A 22,983-nucleotide genomic window follows, 5' to 3' on the forward strand; every position below is an offset into this window, starting at 1 on the left:
TTAAACTCATAATAAAAATGGGTAAACCATGAATTTAGTCATTAAACTTCTTAGACTTCTTAAAATGGTATGCCAACTTTGCAATTTTACTATTTAATCCTCAATTTCCTTACAAAATTTCAATTAAATTCATCACTTTATAATTTCTTAAATTTTGCCCTTAAATTGGGGTGTTACACATATTGTCCGTTGTCTGTGGTGGTTTTATTATGTGTCGGATTGGGGCTTATGGTAGGGTGGGGGATACAGTCTGAATGTTGTAAGAGTTTTATTTGTATTTGATCATTACCATCCTAATGTACACTCTTTTTCATCTATTTAAGATTAGAGAAGTGTTTTAATGAGGTACTTGAAGTAGTATACTTTGTTATTTCTTTAATACAAAATACCCTCCTTAAAAAAACACTTCCATTATTCTCTAAATCATTTCCATGTTTATCAAAATAATAATATAACCTCCATCCCTTATGATTACCCTATCAATGATAAGAAACAAATCACCAAACGAACCAACCTCTAAACGTATGCCACGTATGAAGATACTCATACAAAATCATTCATGCACCCTCAATGTACCCCAACATATTAAAAATGAGTAAATTTAATTACTTTCCATAAAAACAAGACATTAAAAATAGTTTCCATAAATTCCCTCTCGTTTTTGAAACCCACCAAAGGCCAAAATCCCAACTTTCCTCTGTCCATAAATAATAATAAAAAAATCATTTTTTTGTTTGATTCACACATAAATATACAAGAATTTTTGCCCCATTAAACAAACATTTTAACTTTTTTCCTGCTTTTTCTTTACTGTGTAATGCAACTGGAAAACTACAAAAAGGAAGCTTCAGCAATGGATAGCGTAGAAAGTGACGAGCTAGAGTTGTCTTTACCTTATCCCCTTCAATATATTGGCGACACCCTTTGTAGGCTGACGCCAATGTACAACAATGACGTAGAAGATGAAGAAGACAATAGTTTTGTCTTCCAGATTGATGAAAGCTTGTTGATTGATCCTCATCTTGTTTTGCTCGACAAACCGATCATGAAGGCTCTTACTCTACTGTTCATGAAGGATTGTGAGTTCTTTCATTTTGATGCAGGGGGATCCGAGACAGATGATGCTGAGCTGTCAGATTGCACGTTGATGGCGCTGAGATACCATGAGTTGGCAGATCAGCGCAAAGGCGGGAATTGATTGTGACATGTTCCTTATTGGGGTCGTTTTGAGTATGTTTCAGTCTTTTGGCCATAACTTTGGCTACAGGTGTCAGAATCGCGCATAAGACCCCAATCCGGAAAGCTCTTTTCGACGCGCACGCTCTCCACATTGAGCTATGCTCCATGTGGCCTTTTTTTCAACCTCAAATTCTGCCGTTTTCCCCTCCGAATCAGTAGATTTAGTTATTTTTTACTATTTATGGTAATATTTCGATTGTTAATTAGGAAGTCAATTTAAATCCGATTTAGACCGGATTTTTGGGAGATTGCTTATTTTATTTCGAATTTCAATTTATAGTGATTTTCGGGATTTTGCTATTTTTGGCAAAATTCGAATAAATACGATTTTTGCTATTTTTGGCAAAATTCGAATAAAGACGATTTTTTTGCTATAACAGTCCGGCTTGTGGACTGCTTTTGAGATAGTTATTGATTTTATAATATTTTATTAAACCCTAGAGACTTTTTTCTCTGGTTTTTGGGCGAATTTTCTCTTGTGAATCGTCTGTCGGAGCTAGCCTACAGGATAATCACTATTCTGTCTGGCGTCACATTTTTTTATCTTCACTTCTTCTTTTTTCTTCCTTTTTCCATTTTTTTGGGGTGTTTTGCGTTTGGCTTTCTTGATATTGGCTTGACTAGGTTAATCGCATTCTTTGCATGTTCTTGGATTTTCATGATCTTTTGTTTTTTTGTGTGTGGGACTTGTTTGGATTTTTCTCCTTTCCTTTGAATTCAATTTTGTTTTCATCTTTCTTTAGCCCATTTAAATTCTGTCCATTTGTAAACTTTGTACTGATAAAAAAAATCGAGGGGTTTAAGATGGTTTATCTGCTTTTTGTAACATGGTGTATTTAATTATTGGTGGAAAAAATGCTTTATCTGCTTTTAGCTCAGGGTCTGTAAGTTTTGTTGATTACTGTGTTTAATGTCAAGATGTAAGCTTTATCTTCTTTTCTGTGGTCCCTTTGTGCTCCTTCAAGTGCTAAGGAAGTAGACTCATGATTCCTTGTTTGCTGAATTTTAAAGATTTATGATGTCAGTTTGGTAGAAAACGATGGTGATACGACTGTTCTGTTGCTTATACAGTCATTTAGTTGGAGTTATGATTGGTTGATTTTGAATTTGAACTTCATTTGGATAAGTTAGATCACTGCTAGTTTAGCTAGTTGTTCATACTTCACACTTGAGAGCATTGATGAACACTTCCTGCAGGTATATTTTATGTTATAATGACATTTAGCTGATAGCACCGATTTTGATTGACAAGATAAAAGATTCATCTCATCATCAGATGGATTTGAGATTGACTCTTAACTACATATAGCTGTAGGTGTCAAATGTTGCGATTTTAGGTAATAGCATAGTTGACTGTTAAAAGATTCATAATCAGATGAATTTGAGATCAAGTCTAACTACATTTGATACAGATTGCACTGCAATATTTGTTAATAGGACGGTTGACAGTTAAAATATTCATCATCAGATGGATTTGTGATCAACTCTAACTACATTTAGCTGTTAGCGCACATGTAGTGTGGAATGCAGTGCAATCCTCACTAATAGCGTAGTTGACGGTTGAAAGATTCATCATCCGATGGATTTAAGATCGATTCATCATAAGATGGATACGAGATCGACTCTAACTTCATTTAGCTTGTACACGTGTAGTGTGGACTGCAAGGCAATTTTCATTAATAGCATAGTTGACAGTTCAAAGATCCATCATCTGATGGATTTACGACCGATTCATCATCAGATATATTTGAGATCGACTCTAACTACATTTATCTGTTAGTGCCACGTATAATGTGGAATTCAGTGCAATATTCATTAATAGAATAGTTGATGGTTGAAAGATTCATCATCTGATGGATTTAAGATCGATTCATCATCAAATGGATTTGAGATCGACACTAACTACATTTAGCTTGCACACATGTAGTGTGGACTGCAAGGCAATTTCCATTAATAGCATAGCTTAAAGTTCAAAGAGTCATCATCCGATGGATTTAGATCGATTCATCATCAGATAAATTTGAGATCGACTCTAACTACATTTATCTGTTAGTGCCACGTGTAATGTGGACTTCAGTGCAAAATTTATTAATAGCGTAGTTGATGGTCAAAAGATTCATCATCAAATGGATTTATGATTGATTATAGTTGTTTGCTAGTTGACTGGACACACCTTGGATATCTTATCAGATTTCATAAGCAGAGTCAGTAGCATATCAATTCTAAAAACCTTTCATTAGACAAAAGGCTATTTGTTCCCAAAACAAAAGCTTATGCTAATGCTTATTGATTCTGTGATATTATGTATGGCATTGTTTAAATTTGATTGGATGCTTGCTTATTGTGTTCTAGAAAGCTATACCGTTGCAATAAATTTCAATTTTCTATCGACGGATGATTTAGATTTGAGATACTGATGGTTACTTCATTTTATTCCAGCTACAAATCCGAACCTGTTGCTGTGAAGGTTATTCAGCCAAGTAATCCGACAGCTGTAATTCGTGAACATAAAGAGAAATTTCAGAAGGAGGTTTTACTACTGTCAAGGATGGACCATGAGAATGTTGTAAAGGTTTTTACTTTATTTTCTCTCATATATAAAACTTTCTCTTAGCTTTTAGTGTGTGTCCAATTTTGCCTTTCCACCTTCCGTCTCTTTTGTTTCGAACTCCTGACCGAAAGCAACGGATGATTAAGATTTGATGTTGTCTGCTTTCCATCTATATAGCCTATCCTCCTTGCTAGCCGACCTGCCGACATGCTACATAAGTAAACTAAGTTGTCGGATTTGGTGTGGGGATACGGTTTCCCTGTGAGTCATCGATATATCCATCTATGGAAGATGTTCATTTTGAACCCTTATATTTGTCTGAAAGTATAAAAGTTTGCTGCAGCTGTGTATATTATCTTGAAATCTTTCCATATCTAGTAGTACTAATTATCCCAACTATCAAGTTGCAGTGGCCGGAAATATTTGTTCAAATTTAATATGCAACTTGTCAACTTGTCATATTGAATATTTTGTGCATGAGGTGTGACTGCTGACGTGTCAAGGTACAAATACTTATGACTTTCTTGTACCTTTGAAGTTAATTTTTCTGGCCATTTAAATATACATTGTCCTCTCAAACTGGCATTAATATCTGCATTAATTTCCTTGTCATTCTAATTCGGATCTGCTTTGCTGAAACAGTTCATCGGTGCTTCCGTGGAGCCAATTATGATGATAGTCACTGAACTCATGAAAGGTGGTACACTTCAGAGGTATTTGTGGAGCATTCGCCCCAAGCGTCTCGAACTGAAGCATTCATTATTTCTTGCATTGGATATTTCCCGAGCTATGGAATACTTGCATGCCAATGGCATTATTCATCGTGATTTGAAGCCGAGTAATTCATTCTCTTTTCATCTCAATATTCTAGTAGCTTCAATTTGGTAAACAGTTAGTGGTATGCTCGTTCTTTCACTCGATTGTAGCGACTAAGACAAAGATGTAGCAAATATTCATTGTTTTTTTTCCCCAACAGAGATGGTAAGTGACTATTTCTTACATATCCTTCATATCATGACAGGTAATTTGCTTCTCGCCAACAATAAAATGCATGTCAAGCTGACTGACTTCGGCCTAGCAAGGGAGGAAGTAATGGGTGGAATGACTTGTGAGGCCGGTACTTACCGGTGGATGGCTCCTGAGGTGCTTTTCATATAATCCTTCAAGACGATATCTAGTAGTGGCTTATCTTCCTCCTATTTCCAGTAACGACCAACTCTTTTTCTTTTATCTGAATTAGTTATACAGCAGAGATCCGCTCCCCATAGGAGCAAAGAAACACTATGACCACAAAGTCGACGTGTACAGCTTCTCCATTGTTCTTTGGGAGTTGTTGACGAACAAAGCCCCATTCAAGGGAAGAGATAATGTACTAGTGGCGTATGCAGCAGCAAAAGTAAGCAGAAACTTTTTGATTCTCACGTCATTACTTGAACAATATCTAATTATATGTCTTTCGTAATCTTCAGAATGAAAGGCCTAGCGTGGAAGGTCTTCCAACAGAGATTGCATCTCTTCTGCAGTCTTATTGGGCAGCAGACCCGAATATCCGACCTGAATTTAAGGAAATCTCTGCCTATCTTACAAGCTTCATCCACAAGTGTTGCTCCATAGAGACTAAGCCTCCTAAGATGATGGAAATCGATCGTACCAGAAGCCATGCAAAGGAAGAGTGCATGGATCCCGACCATGTTACAAACAAGATTAACGAGGGAAAGAAATCGAGGACTTGTACGGCATACCTCATCTGCTTCGAAGATTGCTTATGAGGGTTGATCATGTTTTGAGAGCAAAGTGCACATGGCTGGGTTATAACTCTGCCTTCTCAGAAAACAGAAATTTATAGAAGTGTCAATTGGACACCAATGTTTTTTGTATACCTCAGAAACAACCAAAAATTAATAAATGGAAATTTTACCAAAAATAAACAACTGACTCAAGTGGGTTTGGTTTTGGGCTAATGGTAAACAATTCAAAGCATAAATCCCCGAAAGCCAACAGAAATGATGTCAAAAAGCTCATTTAAGGGTATAAGACTAAATAAACAATCTTATATCGACAAAAAATTATTATATCAGCTCTTCTCGTTATATTATTTATGGTCATACTAACTTTACATTGTCGAAGATGAATTTTCACTTTTTATTACTTATGTAAATATGAAAATAGATTATTATTTGAAGGTAAATTATGAATAGATTAATGACATGGAAGAAAAAAAAAATGGTGAAGTTAATGATTTATGCTTGTTAAAATTATAGATAATATGATAAAAAGAGCATAAGATAAATCTCTACGTACAAATAATCTCCAATATTTTCTTCTCTTTCTTTTTCTTTCCTTCCACACAGCATCTAACAAACCAAATAAAAGGTTTACTTTTATTTCTCGTATGGTTATGATTGTTTTTCTTATTCTTAATTCTCAAGCGTCGGATAAAGTATAAGAAGAAAAATAGTGTTTGTATAAATGTCTGTCTTGCAAGTTCATTTTTTTTTCAACTTGGACTTCCTCCTTGCTTCTCTTTTAAACGCCATGAAAGCAAATCTTTTCTTTCTTTCAAATTTTACTTTTTAAATTTGTGTTTTCATTCTAGTGTACATGTAATTTTAAAAGCATTTAGAAGCTAAATTCTTTATGTTGACGTGCACAATGGGTTGTGAAGGTTGTTTGCCATTCATCTTTTTTATTTGGGAAGAGAGTCGCAATTGATAGAATGACAGGTTTATGATTGATGACCAGTTGAAGGTAATAAATAATATTCTCTATTTTTAGGTAGGGAGAGATATAGAAGAAGAAGTCCATTTTATATGTCATATGGATTTATATATTGACTTTTAGTGTTGGTGTTGGATGTAAAATCATTAAGACTATTCGTAGGTTGACATGTTAAATAGATATGTTGTCAGACAATGGATTGCAGATCATGTTAGCCTATCATTAGTTATGTTAAGATATTGTAACAAACCGGGGATATAAGACTCCGGAGAAGGTTTGCAAGAGATATGACAATTGTCCCTCTTGTCGAGGAAATGTCATAAAATGACTTAACACGAGACTCACATAAAAAAGTATTTATTGCGTTTATAGTGTCATTCTAAGCGAATAGATGCTTGTATGTTTACACATATATATAGTGGAGGATTCTTGATGTTCTCATGAAATAATGAGGAAACTGAAATAAGAGGCATCTTTGGTTCAAGTATGTTACAGGGATATTGAAAGAGCACCAAGACGAGTGTTTTTGCAAGGGTTTTCACCTTTGAAAGATTTCCTTTCCAAATAATGACATGGAGGTTTTACCGAAGAGAAATGGATGGTTATCTTCAAGGATATCAGGGATGGTGACATATTGTGGCGAGCTTCGTGGAATGTCTCTTTAGATATACTTTACAAACGTGGAGAGTGAGATTGGGTTCCTTTTCCAAGTATCTGGGGGTTCCGTAGGGTATGCACCTCTGCTAGTCTCTAGACAATATGGGTCAAGGCAATTCATTCCAGCAACATAGGATTTGTCAGGGTCGGAGTTTGCATTCAAAGGAGAACAATATAAGAGTAAAGTCAAAGGGGTTAATGATGCATGGAAACAGACTCGTCGTGTGAATCACTTCACCTTTGATCTCGATTTATCTCAAGAGTACGAACAATAGAGAAGCAATCGAGTAAATGATAATATCCCGATGGTTAATCCGAAAAATATTCAGCATATAGAAGAACATCTGAGAGTGGTGCCATCTCCGTTAGAGCTAGCTAAGCGCGACTTCGAGGTAGAAAGAAAGAAATTGAGAGGGATTTTTTAAAAGTTAGAGGATGAAGTATATCAAAAAGAGTTGAAGATTGACATTCAAAAGCGTCGAGCTAATCAAATTGAAAAAGTGGAGAGACAACTTAGACTGGACTTTGGCGATCTTCAACTATCCTACCAACGAATGGTGAAGGCCCAGATAGCTTCCAGCTCAAGTAAATCACATACTGAATGGAGACAAGAAGTGGCGAGCCTAAAGAGAGAATCCAGAGAAAGTAAAGAAGAACTCAAGCAAAGTAGGCATCAAGTTAAGATTCTATCGAAAGAAAATAGTTGTTTAGAGAAATGATTACAAGAGAATCAAGCCCAAAATGAGAAGTTAAAATGGAAGATTTTGAGTTTAGAGGCTACGTTACGATGATACTGAAGCCGGGAAGGTAGCTCGAGCCGTGGAGAGGTTGAAAGTATAAAGAAGCTAGTGAACGAGCTTGAGGCTATAGTTTATGAGTTTCATAGGCGGACAAATGAGCTTCCAATAGTTCCTTACGAATGGGTTATACAGTGGAGTTATCGTTGGGAACAGGCTCAGTTGAGAGTTAAACAAAGAGATGATATCATTACTAGTTACTTAGAGCATGCTCAAGGAATAGCTCAATATTTGGTCAACCTGTCTCATGAAGTTGCTGCTGTAAGTGAATGACTGGAGCCTGAGACTGAAGAAACCTAGAGGATTATGGAGCTGCTGACACATATACAACAAATAGGAGAAGTAGTGAGATATATCTCTGATACGTTTCAAACTTGTAATTGAACTTCGTTTCTAATATAAAAAGTTATTCTAAGGAGTTGTTCCTGGATTAACACCTTGCATTTTGCATATGCATTTTTATTTTTCGAATTGCATCTAAATTTTTGCACTGTATTTTTATTAATTCATGGTTATATATGTCATATTCATTAATAAAATATCAATATTAACAAAAGGACTGTGTGACAGAGTACTAAAAACTTCCAAGCATCCTTATATCACCAGGAAGAAAGCCATAGATGACACAATCGCTTAAATTGAGAGAAATCATCTAGATCTACAAGAAAATATGAGGAAAATGCAAGAAGATATGATAAATGCTCAGAAAAAAATGTTTGCTAAGTTTGCAAGTCTGCTTGAAGGAAGGAATCCTGAGCATAGAAAAAGCTTTGTGTCTGGAACCATAACTAAGGGGCCACTTTACCCATCGAGATTCACCCCAGTGTAATCTCATAATGTTCAAGAAATGCCTATTCATAATGGGAAAGTACACATCAACTCAGTGGGTGCCTCTGTGAACTTATATCTTGGATCTAGTTTACATCAAGAAGAACTTCAATATCCCGAGGTTCCAGATCTTGATGGAGAAGCTAAGAATGAACAAAACAAACAACTAAAAGAGAAATGGAAACAACTAGATGTAGAAATCAAAACTATGAAAGAAGATACTAGTGTGTATGGACTCGATGCTAAAGAATTGAGACTAGTTCCTGATTTGGTTTTACCCCTGAAATTTAAAATTTATGACTTTGAGAAGTTTGACGGTACCAGGTATCCCTCACTCATATTACAGTGTTTTGTAGAAAGATGATTGTATACGTAGGAGATGATCAATTATTGATACACTGCTTCCAGGAAAGCTTGACAGGTTCAACAATCCGAAGGTATAATCAACAAAGTAAGACTAATATCAGGTCATGAAAGGATATGTCTAAATTCTTTCTTGAGCAATATAAACATGGGAATGATATTAGTCCTAACAGAATTATGTTACAGAGCATAGAAAAGAAGTCTAATGAAAGTTTTAGATAATACACGCAAAGATGGAGGGACGTGGTCGTGCAAGTTCACCTACCACTGGAAGAAGATGAGACAAACATGCTTTTCATCAATACCTTGAGGGCTTCTTTTATCACAAACCTTATAGGTAATTTTTCTAAAAGCTTTGATGATCTTGTTATGGTTGGGGAAATGATTGAAATGACAGTCAAAAGTGGAAGGCTCGAGGGAGGTGAGTCTAATAAGGGACCACATATGAGAAAAAAGAAAATGAAGTCAATAATGTGAGGCAATATGACTCTAATAATATCACGGTGTCCCGACCTCAGAGAACAAGGTCATCAACACAAAATGCTAATAGACAATGGGCAAGAGACCAGAGGAGAGAAAGAGAAATGCCTCAATTTGATCTGATCCATATAACTTATAAGAAGCTATTTCAGATATTGTATTATCGATACGTAGTTTCACCTTATCATGTGTCACCAATACAACCTCCTTATCCCAAATGGTACGATGCTAGTGCTCAATGTGAGTATCATGCAAGAATTCCCGTACATTCTATCAAGAACTTCACTGTATTAAAAAAGGTCATCCAAAGCTTGAGAACAAATAATGTCATCAATTTTGGTGACAACGAGAAGCCGAATGTAGCCCAAAGTTCACTATCGAATCACGCAAGACTAGGGATTAACAGAGTTACCGAGGATAAGGGAAGGAAAGTTATAAATAAGGTAGTGAGGTGGAATCACCCATGTATTGGGTATGGTGTCAAATGATTAAGGTCGGATTGTTGTGGCCCAGTTCGTCATCTGAAAAATTTAACAGTGAAGAGATATGTCATTACCATAACTGTAAAGGACACATTATACAACAGTGTGCTGATTTCATAGCCTTGATACAAGAAATTATGGATAATAAAGAAATTGAGTTTTTCAAATAAGCTGTAGAAGTAGAGGAAGCAGAAATTTATGCTTCTGAATGATCGCCTAAAGGGGTTTATAATGTTAGTTGTCCCTTAATCATTACTCCAAAGACTCGGGTATCAGAAAAGGTAGCTTCGAAGATAGTCATCACACCTCTATCTCCGTTCTCATATAAAGATAATAAACAAGTACCATGGAGGTATGATTGCAAGATGGGAGAGGTAGCAAAAGAAAATGAAAAAATAGATGAGGCAAGACACTTTACTAGAAGTGTCAGATGTTATTCTCTTAACCAACTTAAAGAGCCTGAGAAGAAGGTTACCGTTGACAAGGAAAAATGTGGATTTGCAGATAAAAGAGGATGAGTCTGTCATTAATGAGCCCGTAAATGAGAATGAAGTAGTGGAATTCCTAAAATTTCTGAAACATAACGAGTAAAGTATTGTTGAGCAACTACACAAGTTGCCGGCCCGTATCTTTGTCTTATCACTTCTTTTAAGTTCAGGGGCACATAAAAACCCCTTGTTAAGAGTATTGAACCAGACTTTTGTGCCGAAAGAGTTGCCCATAGACAAGTTGGATAGATTAGTTACAAACATGCAAGCTAAAAACTTTCTTTCTTTTTCTTAGGATGAGATCCCTTCTGGGATGATCGACAGTTATAAGGCTCTTGTAACATCCTAAAAATCAGGCTAGTGATTAAAATATAAGCTTTTGAAATTTTATGGTTAATTTTGAAAAATTGAAAAGTTTAGGGACTTAATTAGAATATCTTTATATATGATTGAATAGAAACCAGAATAGGACTGAACCAATTAGAGCCCAAGACTCAGTAGCCCAGTAGCCAAACTCGGGCCGAATGGAACCTAATGCTGCAGTCCACTAGGGTTTTCTATCAAAAGTTCCCAGCATCGCACCAAAGGAACCATCAGATTTAGAGGTCTTCATCTAACGACTCAAGACTGATGATAACAAGTTTAGGGTTTTTAAACCTTAAAGATCCCCGCGCAGCTGACTTTCAGTCATTAGATCTGGTTCCGAGATCTAACAGCTAGTAGTACTCCGAAGGTCCCCAAGCTGGCGCGCGTACCCAAGACTCCCCAGCTTCCCGAACAGCCAAATCCTACATGTAGAGAGCATGCTCATCGCTCCAGCTGCAACTCGAGCCTCACAGTACGTACCAGCGCCTACATGCTACAACAACAACCCATCCCTCCTACCATATTCTTATGCCATAACAGTGGCAGAGGCTCCCTCATGCATGCAAACAATAGACCAACAAATTATCAGAAAAATCAAGAAAGAGAAATAAAAAGAAAAGGAAAAGAAAACAACAAAGGGGAGGGGCTTATATAAACCAAACCATCATCGAACAAAGGAGGAATGGAGTAACCAAAATATCAACCTGAGAAACAATCCCCACAACCAACACCAAACCGAGAAAATGAGACCATTTCCCCCTTTTTATGAGCGATTAGAATACCCAAAGAACAAAAAGAAATAAATTTACCTTCCCCGTCCGAATAGGAACGTCATCTCCGTCCCCTAAAGTTTGAACCCCGTTAAGTCATTAAGGGTAAGCATCTCATCCCCTAACATGGGTTGTGGGTATGGTTTGGGAAAGAGATAGTTTCTGATTTAGGTTTTTTGAGGGAGTCTTAGGTGTAGATCGAGTTCTAGGGTCCCTTGGCTCATCGTCAAAGTTTCAGGATACAACGTAGGCCTCGGCGGCCGCCCGAGTTGTAAGAAAACCCTAAGGGCTGAGAGAGGGGGAGAGAAGATGAAGAGAAACGGTGAGGGGTTTCGTGTACTATGAAAAAATATGCTAGGTTAAATCTTACCTAAAATACCCTATATATATTGCTACCAAAATTACGGCATTTCGAGAGCTATGGTAAATCCCACGAGTGATCCCTTTAAGTTTCAAAATATTATGTTCTAGTCCTTAAGTTGACTTCTGAAGTTTCTGTTTATAGCTCCTAATTTTACGCGTATTCCATGTTAGTCCTTAGCCTTAGTTATTTTAAATTTCTACTAGTTTATAAATTGAATATGTCATTTTTGAAGCTTTGTATTTTAATCCCACGTATTTGTATAGTTTATTCCTGATTTGGAGGCTTGTAATGTTATTTGGTTACATTTTAATCCCTGTTTGTTAATGGATAAATTATGACCTTGGTGCCTGGAATGTGATCACTTTTGTGTCTCATGACTCAATGTTTGTGCAATTTATTATTTTAGCCTCATAGTTGCAGTTCCTTTTTAATTTGGTCACATATTTTTAAGTCCATTTATTTTTCCTTATTTTCATAATAGTCTGTTGTTTGCTTTATTTATGATGTTAACCTTAAATATGTCCTCTTTATATTTTAGTCAAAGTTTAAGATTTTTTTATGCGCACGTATGTAGGGTTAGATTAGGTTTGCTTTGAATGTATGCTAATTATATGTTTGAATCATTAGGATATGTATGCATGTACACATATTTATTTTAAGCATGTTGTTCATACACATAGATTTAGGTGTAAGTTATCCTTTTAAAATATGTATGATATCCTCACGAGCATCACTTGACTCATAATTACATAATTGGATTAATGGTAATACCCATTTAGTTTAAAATTGTTTTAAGGGGCTTATCTTAACTTATTAGAGAGCCGATTTCGACGATTTTAAATTGAAAATGTATCCCAACAGTGAAACCTAAAAGAACGATTCCTCACTTAAAATTTGGGAACAAAAGAAAAAGAAATATTCGATTATTTAAATTTTTCGAGAAAAGATTGTTAGAACTTATATAAGGTTTGATCTCGATGTTTTTAAATAATCAAATATTCTTCTTATTTCTAAAAAGGATTGGTAATTTTAATTTAATTGGTTTTGGGTACATTTGAATATTATAATAGAATTATAATATTTCTTTATTTCGATTAGAGTAAGAATTAATTGCCTCAAGGTATGAGAAGTTTGTTTCTTCTCGATAGGAAATAATTAAATGTTATTAGATTTCATTATTAAAATTCATAAATTGTTGTTTTGTAGGATCATGAACTTAATCAAACTTGAACTTGTAAAATTCATTGTAAAGACATTAATTAATTGACTAGGTATCGATTTAGGGCACTGTGGGGGTACTAATCCTTTCCCACGCTTAACCTACTCCCGAACTCGAATTTTGGTAACGCATACATCAAATTTGTTGTTTTAATTAAAATTAATATTTTTATTAAAATGAAAAAATATGTTTTGGGTGCCCAATCACACCCTAATCAAAGATTGGTAGCGACTCGAACCATGCGCTTTTATTTTTTAAAGAAATCTTAAATTTATCGAAATGATCGATTTTTTAAAATCACATTACTTTTTTAAATAAAAAAATTAATCATAAAGAGATAAATTAAAAAAATATGTGATTTTTAAAATTCCATCTAAAAAAAATCGTTTTGAATTACTCTTAAGTAAGTACTAGTAGCCACCTTTCGGATCTCCACTTCTATCCTAAAATTTGTTCACTTTACTGGAAATATACTACTACTGGTATTTTTACTACCCGATCAGCTTATGTTTCACTCGTAGTAAATGATTTCAGGGACATTACTTGTGGATTTGGAATCCCCCGGTTCCTCCTATGTGGCGAACCATTATTTGGTTAGCGTGGCGTGACAAACTTCTCATAAATTCTCCAATGGCGGCTTGGAATATGTTACAGACGGCTGGCTATGTTATCTCTGGAAAGCTTATCCCATATACTGCGAGATTGTGGAACGGTTAGGCATATATGGAGTCTATACCTTGCTGTTTCTATACCGAACGATTTCTCTTCGCAGGATGTTCACAGTTGGTTGTTTGATAATCTTGATTTGGGAAATAAATCACAAACATGGGCTACGTTGTTTGCCACTACCATCTGGAGGCTATGGACGAGGCGATGTAAAAAATCCTTTAATTATGATATTTCTTCATTATTCTATAGAATTAACAATGAATTTATGTTTAAAGCCTGACAATTATGATTTCGATTGACAACTTTCATCAATCATGATATTTATCATCATATATATTTTTTGAATTGCTACACTATAATTATTTAAACTCCTAAAAAATCGAAATTCCTTTAATTATGATCAAGATATATTCGACTAAGGAAGTGGATTAACTCTTAGACCAAAATTATTGATATTCTTTATCACTCAATTAATTTTATGATCGATACTAGACAAACATATATAATGCACTAATTTATCAAAAAAAAATATATAATGTCGGAACCGCCTTTCGGTTGGACCCGGAATTAGGCTTCGACTTAGGAAAATGAATTAGGAGTCGTCATCGATCATTTATTTTATAAAAAATGGGTTGACCGCATACCTTATTTCTTACCTAATTTGCGTCTTACCAGTGATATGTCGGATTCGATTACAGTCAAAGAAGGGTTAGCACCCTTGAATCGCCCTTTCGGTATTACGTAATTTCCAGTTGTCTTAGAGTAAGAAAATTGTAACTTCAAATTAAAAGGTAAAATAACGACCCAAAACTTACCTCTTATAGATTAAAATACCCCTTTAAAACACAAAGACGTTAAAAAAATGAATAGAGTAAAAGGAATAAAATAAAAGAAACAAGGATGAAAATAAAATAGAAAATAAAAAGATAAATGAGCAAAATAACAAAAAGTAAATAAATAAACAAATGAAATAAGAAATTTAAATAGAACATGCACGTAAAAAATACAATATAAAAAATAAATAATAATAACCAAGATAAACAGTGAGTAAATAAATGGAATACATATGCATAAAGTTAAAATGTTAAAGTACGAGGAAAGTGAATAAATAAATATAAGTGAAATGAATAATAAAAACTGAAAGCACCAATAAATAAAGGAAAAAACAAATAAATATATAAATATATAATAATCAAAGATAGAGTAAAACTAATATATATATATATATAATAATAATAATAATAATAAAACGTAATGTATAATAATAATAAGTAGGAACCGAAAATAACAAATAACAAATAAAAATAAAATAACTAGATATATATACACACTAATATTAATATTAATAAAATAAATAAAGAGAGAAGACAAAACCTATATATGTAAAATAATACAATATGATATTTAAATAAAATAAATAAATGGAGAAAAAATATATATAAATATATAGATACGTATATATCATTAAATACTAGAGGGAAAAAAGACAATAATAATAATGAAATAAAATAATACAAAATAAGATAGAATAATAATAAACAAAGAATAAAATAAAATAAATAGTAAAAAACAAATAATAAAATAAAAATATGAAAATATACATATAATGATAATGGGGTCAATTTGAAATAAAAACTAGATTGGGGGCCAAATTCAGAAGAAAATTGGGGTTTGAATTCATATATGGGATCAAAACAAAAGCATTTTCAAGTTGGAGGGACCAAGAGTGTGGTTTACCCCTTTTGAAACAAGAACACGCAGGTTATAAGTGTATGGGTCGAGTCGTGGGTCAACTTACAGGCTCACTATATAACTAAAAAAATAGAAACACCTTTCATAATTAAAAACACCATTCATTTGGATAAAAAACAGATCCCACAAATCCTCTCACCTGTTCTACTGTGTTCTTCATTTGAATAACACGGCCACCACTAAAGTCCAGAAAACGGCCAATGGCCACCCCACGACACCTCGCCGCCGTCGTTGATCGGCGGCAAAACATATAAAGTTTCGGTTTTTTTTTAAAAGTCCTTCCCCTCTAGTTTCTAAATATCAAAATAGTTTTTCGAGGTCGAGCCTCAGGGAGAGTAGATCTATGAACAAAAGTTCAAAAAAAATCTCCCAAGTTCATCGGCTAAAACTTTTGTTTTGGGGTTTGAATCGAGCAAAAATAAACGAAGAAATCACGCATGCAAGCCAAGAACGAGCCACAAAAAGGTAAAAAATGCTACCTTTATTTATCTGCTTTTCGAAAAAGATAATAAGCCTTTCGGTTGCTTTTCTATTTGCTATTAATCTCGTAGGATCTTTGTGGGTAATCTTTCTGTATGTATTCGTATATGTTACAAGTGTGGATTACACTTATTTATAATGCGAAGCAAACCCTATTTTTAGGAGTTAAATCCTAGTAAAAGACTAATGCTTGGTTGTTGTTTGTTTGTTATCTCCATGAAATCCACACGCCGAGAAAATCGAAGCACGTTGCCACCGGAACAAAGGCTCTCCAACAGTTGTGTGGGGTTCGGACTTGTCAAGGGTACGCGGCGCTCCAAGGGAAAAAATGAAAACCCTATTTGGCTCGTACTGTGGATCGTTGGATCACATCTTGATCCAACAGTCGAGGCGCTTGACGACTAGGATAGTAGAGGTTTAGGGTTCTATTGGGTCAGCCTAGGTTTGCTTATATTTGGGGCATTGTTGTTGGGCCTGTAAATGTAAAATAAAACCCAAATTAATAAAAATATATATTTTATTATATAATATAGTTTATAAATAAAATATATTATATATAATATCCATGGTTGAAATTCAGTGTCTTCAGCTGTCCCTCTTGGCTCATTATCGTGTAACAAAAATAGAGCAAAGATTAAAATACACAAATTTTGTCCTTATCAAATGCCTTCCGTCGTAGAGTTGAAATACGATATTAAGACCGATTTGTTAATTTGGTTTGAATCATGAAATAACTTCCTCGTCGTGAGGTTGATTCAAACTGGGAAATTTTGAGCGTGATATCATTCATCGTGAAGTTGAAACCGCGGGTGGCCTCTTCGTCGTGAAGTTGAGCCTGGTAATTGGATATCCTTCGTCGTGAAGTTGAAATCCAAGTAAGTTGTATTGCTCCGAGTTCAATATCCTCCGTCATGAAGTTGAAATTGGCTATGGAACTGGGAAATTATTTGTTGACAATCAGTCACCCCTTCGCTGTGAAGTTGAGCTTGTGTTGTCTCGATTCTAAAATCCTTCGCTGTGAAGTTGAAATTGACTCTGAATGAAACTAAAGAAGTTATTTGTTGTCAGTTAGCCGCCCCTTCGCTGTGAAGTTGAGCTTGTGCTGTCTTGAGTCCAATATCCTTCGCTGTGAAGTTGAAATTGGCTCTGAAACTGGGAAGTTATTTGTTGACAACCAGTCGCCCCTTCGTTGTGAAGTTGAGCTTGTGTTCTCTTGAGTCCAATATCATTCGCTGTGAAGTTGAAATTGGCTCTAAAATTGGGAAGTATTTGTTGACAACCAGTCGCCCCTTCATTGTGAAGTTGAGCTTGTGTTGTCTTGAGTCCAATATCATTCGCTGTAAAGTTAAAATTAGCTCTGAAACTGGGAAGCCCCTTCGTCGTGAAGTTGAGCCTCAAAATGAAACGATATCCTCCGTCGTGGAGTTGAAATCGTGGATGTGTGGGTACGATATCCTCCGTCGTGGAGTTGAAATCGCGTATGGCCCCTTCGTCATGAAGTTGAGCCTTGACTTGAATATCATTCACCGTGAAGTTGAAATCCAAGTATCGTATGTTGTGGGTGGACACGATTCCCTTCGACGTGAAGTTGAAATCGTGGATGACCCTTTTATTGTGAAGTTTAGCTTCGAGTTAGATATCCTCCGTCGTGAAGTTGAAATATACTCTCGAGCAAATTGTGTCGCTTCGAGTTCAATATCCTTCGCTACGAAGTCGAAATTGACTCTAGCCAAAACCTGAAAAAAGTTATGCATATATGTGATGCTATGAATGCAATGCTTTTAGGTATGCCTAAAATGCATATGCAACATATGTTATCTTGGGGCTCTAGAGAGAAATCTCGATCTCCGGTTGCTTGTTTGGAATCTTGATTCTGGAATCTTGTAGTTCTGATCCCTGGTCTTGAATTCATCAAATGTTGAAATCTTATATGCATATTTTTTTTTATCCTTGATTTGGGAAATACTTCTCGACCATCTCAAGTATATGCACGAGCCTTGATCGACTTCCGGGTACCTGTACTTTTCAATGACTCTTTGTACAGTAATATGCGATTATCTTTTGCACAAGTAGATAGATCATTGAGTTTAAGTTCAATCCAAGATGCTCAAAAGGAATTGATTTAGAGAAAAAGATTGTTTTTATTCATAAGGGAGATAATACATGACAAATATTCTGGAAAATGAATACATGATGAAGTATGAAATGAATGTCTTAGATCTCGATAATGTGGGCACTTCTGAGCTGAAAAAAACCGTTAGGTGACTTTGAACGCAGCCTTTGCCAAGGGATCTTTGAAAATATGACAACGTTCTGGGGAGTGCAATCTTTCTCCGACTTGTTGAGTTTGTAGAAGATTTAGATGCCGGGATGTTTCCACTGTCATTATCCAAATCGTCCTTTCAGGTTTTCAACTTGGACTCATCCTTGGTTGCAAGACGCCATTTGCGGGTTTTCATCTTGAACCCACCTTATTTTTCTTTTCTTTTTTCTCTTTTTCTCTTTTTTCAATTTAGGGTGCCCTTTCGGGTTTTCACCCTAAACATTTTTTTCTGACTTAGGATGCCCTCTCGGGTTTTCATCCTAAGCGAAGTATTTCTTGATTGCATCCGAGTTGATGAGATGTGACAGTTCAGGTCCGTCTATTTCAGTCAGGATAAGGGCTCCTCCAGAGAAGGCCTTTTCACGACATAAGGTCCTTCCCAATTTGGCGTCCATTTTCCTGGGGAATCTTTTTGGACTGGCCAAATTCTTTTTAGCACCAGATCTCTTTTGCGGAATATTCTCGGGCGCACCTTTTTATCATGTGCTCGGATCATTCACTTCTGATAGATTTGACCATGGTGAATGGTTTTCAGTCTCTTTTCATCTATTAGATTAAGCTGATCATATCTGGATTGCACCCATTCTACATCATCCAGTTTGACATTGTGTCAAGACCCGGAGTGACGGAATGTCTACTTCAATGGGTAGCATTGCTTCCATTCCATAAGTTCATGAAAATAGAGTTGCCCCAGTCGAGGTTCGTACTGAGGTTCGGTAAGCGAATAAAGAAAAAGACAACTTCTCATGACAGTCTTTGTAAGTTTCAGTCATTTTCTCCACTATCTTCTTAATATTTTTATTTGCTGCTTCTACTGCTCCGTTCATCTTTAGCCTGTAAGAAGTGTAATTGTGATGTTTTATGTTGAACTGTTCATAAGCAGCATTCATCATCTTGTTGTTAAAGTTTGTAGCATTATTGGTAAAGATCCTTTCAGGTAGACCATACCGACATATAATCTCTTTCTTTAGAAACTTGCAAATAGTGGAGTGTGTGACACTAGCATATGATGCAGCCTCTACCCATTTCGTGAAGTAATCAATTGCCACGAGAATGAAATGGTGACCATTCGAAGCCTTTGGATGGATTTCCCCGATAACGTACATGCCCCACACATAGAAAGGCCATGGTAACGTCATTACATGAAGCGGATGGGGTGGAACATTTATCTTATCTCCGTAAATTTGACATTTATGACATCTTTTAGAATAGTTGATGCAATCACTTTCCAGTGTGGACCAGAAATAACCGCATCTCATTATTTGTCTTGACATCATATGTCCATTTGCATGTGCTCCACAAACTCCGTCATGTACTTCTCCCACTATCATTTTCACCTCTTCTGCATTATCGCATCTTAACAGGACTTGATTATGGCTTTTCTTGTATAAAACCTCTCCGTCAAGGACGTATCCAACTGCCATCCTTCTAAGGGTTCTCTTATCGGTTTCAGTGGCTTCTTCTGGATAATTCTGATGCTTGATATACTGCAGAATGTCGTAGTACCAAGTCTTAGTGTCTTTCACTTCTTCAATTTGGTAATAATGAGCCGGGTACTCATACGACTGCATGTTAATTGGCATCATTTCAGACTCCCCTCCAGCCTTGAATGCGGTTGCCAAGGTAGCTAAAGTATCAGCCATTTGATTTTATTCTCTAGGCATGTAGTGGAAGGAGATTTCAACAAATTCTTCGAGCAGATCCAATATTAGTCTCAGGTATTCCATCAGCTTTGTATCCTTGGTTTCCTATTCTCTGCGGAGCTAATAGATTACTAATGTTGAATCTCTGTATATCCGTAAGGTCTTTATGCTTTGCCCAGTGCAGCTCGGATTCCCAAGACACAGGCTTCATACTCTGCCATGTTATTAGTGCAATCGAAGTTCAGTCTGCTGGTAAATGGGTAGTGATTCCCTTTTGGAGAGATCAAGATTGCCCCGATGCCATGTCCTAATACATTTGATGTACCGTCGAAATGCATTCTCCAGGAACTATCCGTTGAAGCACTTGCTTCTTCTAAAGATATAGCCATCAAGTCTTCATCTGGAAAATCAAAGTCCATTGGCCCGTAATTCTCATCGGTTCTACTAGCCAAGAACTTCGATATGGCATTTCCTTTGATTGTTTTTTGGCTCACGTACTCGATGTAAAATTCAGACAAGAGCATCTGCCATTGGGCTAACCTTACATATAGAGCAGGTACACCCATCAGGTACTTCAGGGGATCTAACTTGGAAATCAGCCAAGTAATGTGGTACAACATGTATTGTCGGAGTCTTTTTGTGGCCCAGACTAAAGCACAACAAACCTTCTCGATAGGAGGATATCTGACCTCGCAATCGGTGAACTTCTTGCTTAAATAGTAGATGGCTATTTCCTTCTTCTTGGATTCATCATGTTAACCTAGGACTCATGTAACACCCCCAACCCGTATCCGACCCGGATACGAGTCCGAAGTGTCACATTGACTTTTCAAACATTTATTTATATAAAATAGTGAGTAATTTAAAAACGTTGATAACATTTAAATTATTTCAAAACGTTTACAACAGATATCAGAGTTCATACCATTTATATCTTTAGACTACATGCCAACTACACTCTGTAAACAGTACATACATTTTCTGATATGACATTTGGTAAGGAGAACTGACTTGTCTTGCTCCGCATTACTCTTTATTCTTTTCGAAACCTACGTGTGAAATAATCACACGCTAAGTCGTTGACTTAGTGAGGCAATAATTAAACATATAACAATAAATTCATGAACGTGCATTCATACCATTGAATCATGACATTTCAATATGCATGTATCTATTGCATGATAACAATATATATAATCATGTCATACACACACGCAACATACCTTCTTGTATTACTTTCACTTTTCGTTTGTCTTCCAATTGCATTGCCCATGTATATTATTATCTTTATCAACATCATTATAATTCAAGCAACACATGACATATCACCAAAAGTATATACATCACATATATCTTATACATTACATTCCATGTTATCTCTTATTAGCCCATGTGCACCTGTGAGAACTGTAGATATGTGAGTCTATTGAGGTTGTGCACCACTATGTTGTCACCACAGCTCATATAAATGTCCTGAAGGACCTATCCAGAGGTCACAAAGACCCCGATAACTATCCAGAGGTCATAAAGATCCTCGGTAACTGTCCAGAGGTCATAAAGATCCTCGGTAAACTGTCCATAGGTCCCGATGAACCTAGGTAAACTGTCCATATGTCTCGAAAGACATAGGTAAACCCTCGACTCTTGGCATGCCAACTATACCTATAGCTCTCGTATCATATAACATGGGCATTATATTTATATCACTTCACATATTCACATGTACATTTCACTTTTCGTATGATTTCATAATCATCTATCACGTAGCTTATAACACTTCTCTTGTGTTCATCTGGCATGTAACTCATTGTCATCTCTTATTCTCATATGATTCTCATATACCAAGTATATCACATAGCACATAGTATAACCTATAAACTTATACAGGTATCCATATACATACTTTCATATACTTCGAATAACAATGCCCTATAACTTCTCACAGTTTTACCTAATCACTTATTTCACATTAATTATATTCTAGTTTCATATATTACTTAATTCAATTTCACATAGCTTGTTACCTATATAAATATTTTCTCATAACTTATCATCACATAGTTCCCATAACATTTTCCTATAGATTCATAAATCTTTACCATATGACTCATGTATTATATGTTCATTTCAGCTCATATATCCTCTCCATATAACTTATTTACATGTTCATATAATCACTTCTGTCAATGTCTCCTCATTTATATCTTATTCTTATATTGCCCTATAAATCAATGTTATTTAACTTATCTCACTTTTCATCTAATCTCATAAGTTGGTTATACAATTCCTATATATATATATATATATATATATATCTGACTCGTGTAATTTATATCCTTTCTCTTGTTATCATATAAATCATTGCTATTTTACATAATTCATGCTCCTATAATTTATATCTCAGGTTCATATAACTCATCTAATTCCTATAATACATAAATCATTGCCATATAACACATATCATATAAATCATACCACCTAACATGTAATACAACTAAACATATTCATGTAATATAAACATAATCATACAATCATATATTCAACATATTGGAAACAGACTTGTCGCAAGTCAAATTTCCATACACAATACGTATATTCTAATAGTACGCACTCACCTGGCCTCACTAGTCAATATCGATCTGTTATCTTTCCTTGATCGATCTTACTTGCCAAACGTTCCGGAATTGCTTTATGCATAGAATCTACATACATGTACATTTTGAGGCAATCTTTAGATACCTACACCTTGTAATTGGATACTAGCAACTTAAACGAACTTATTAAACCAATATTC

The 22,983-nt window shown here is 35.5% G+C and overlaps 1 pseudogene; it reads left to right on the top strand.

Moving 5' to 3' along the window:
- Positions 1-817: 817 nt before the first annotated feature.
- LOC120206813 lies at positions 818-5,595 on the top strand (annotated as a pseudogene).
- Positions 5,596-22,983: the final 17,388 nt, after the last annotated feature.

The sequence above is a fragment of the Hibiscus syriacus genome, unplaced genomic scaffold (genome assembly GCF_006381635.1).
Source record: "Hibiscus syriacus cultivar Baekdansim isolate YM2019G1 unplaced genomic scaffold, ASM638163v2 tig00014064_pilon, whole genome shotgun sequence".
NCBI classification, from domain to species: domain Eukaryota; kingdom Viridiplantae; phylum Streptophyta; class Magnoliopsida; order Malvales; family Malvaceae; genus Hibiscus; species Hibiscus syriacus.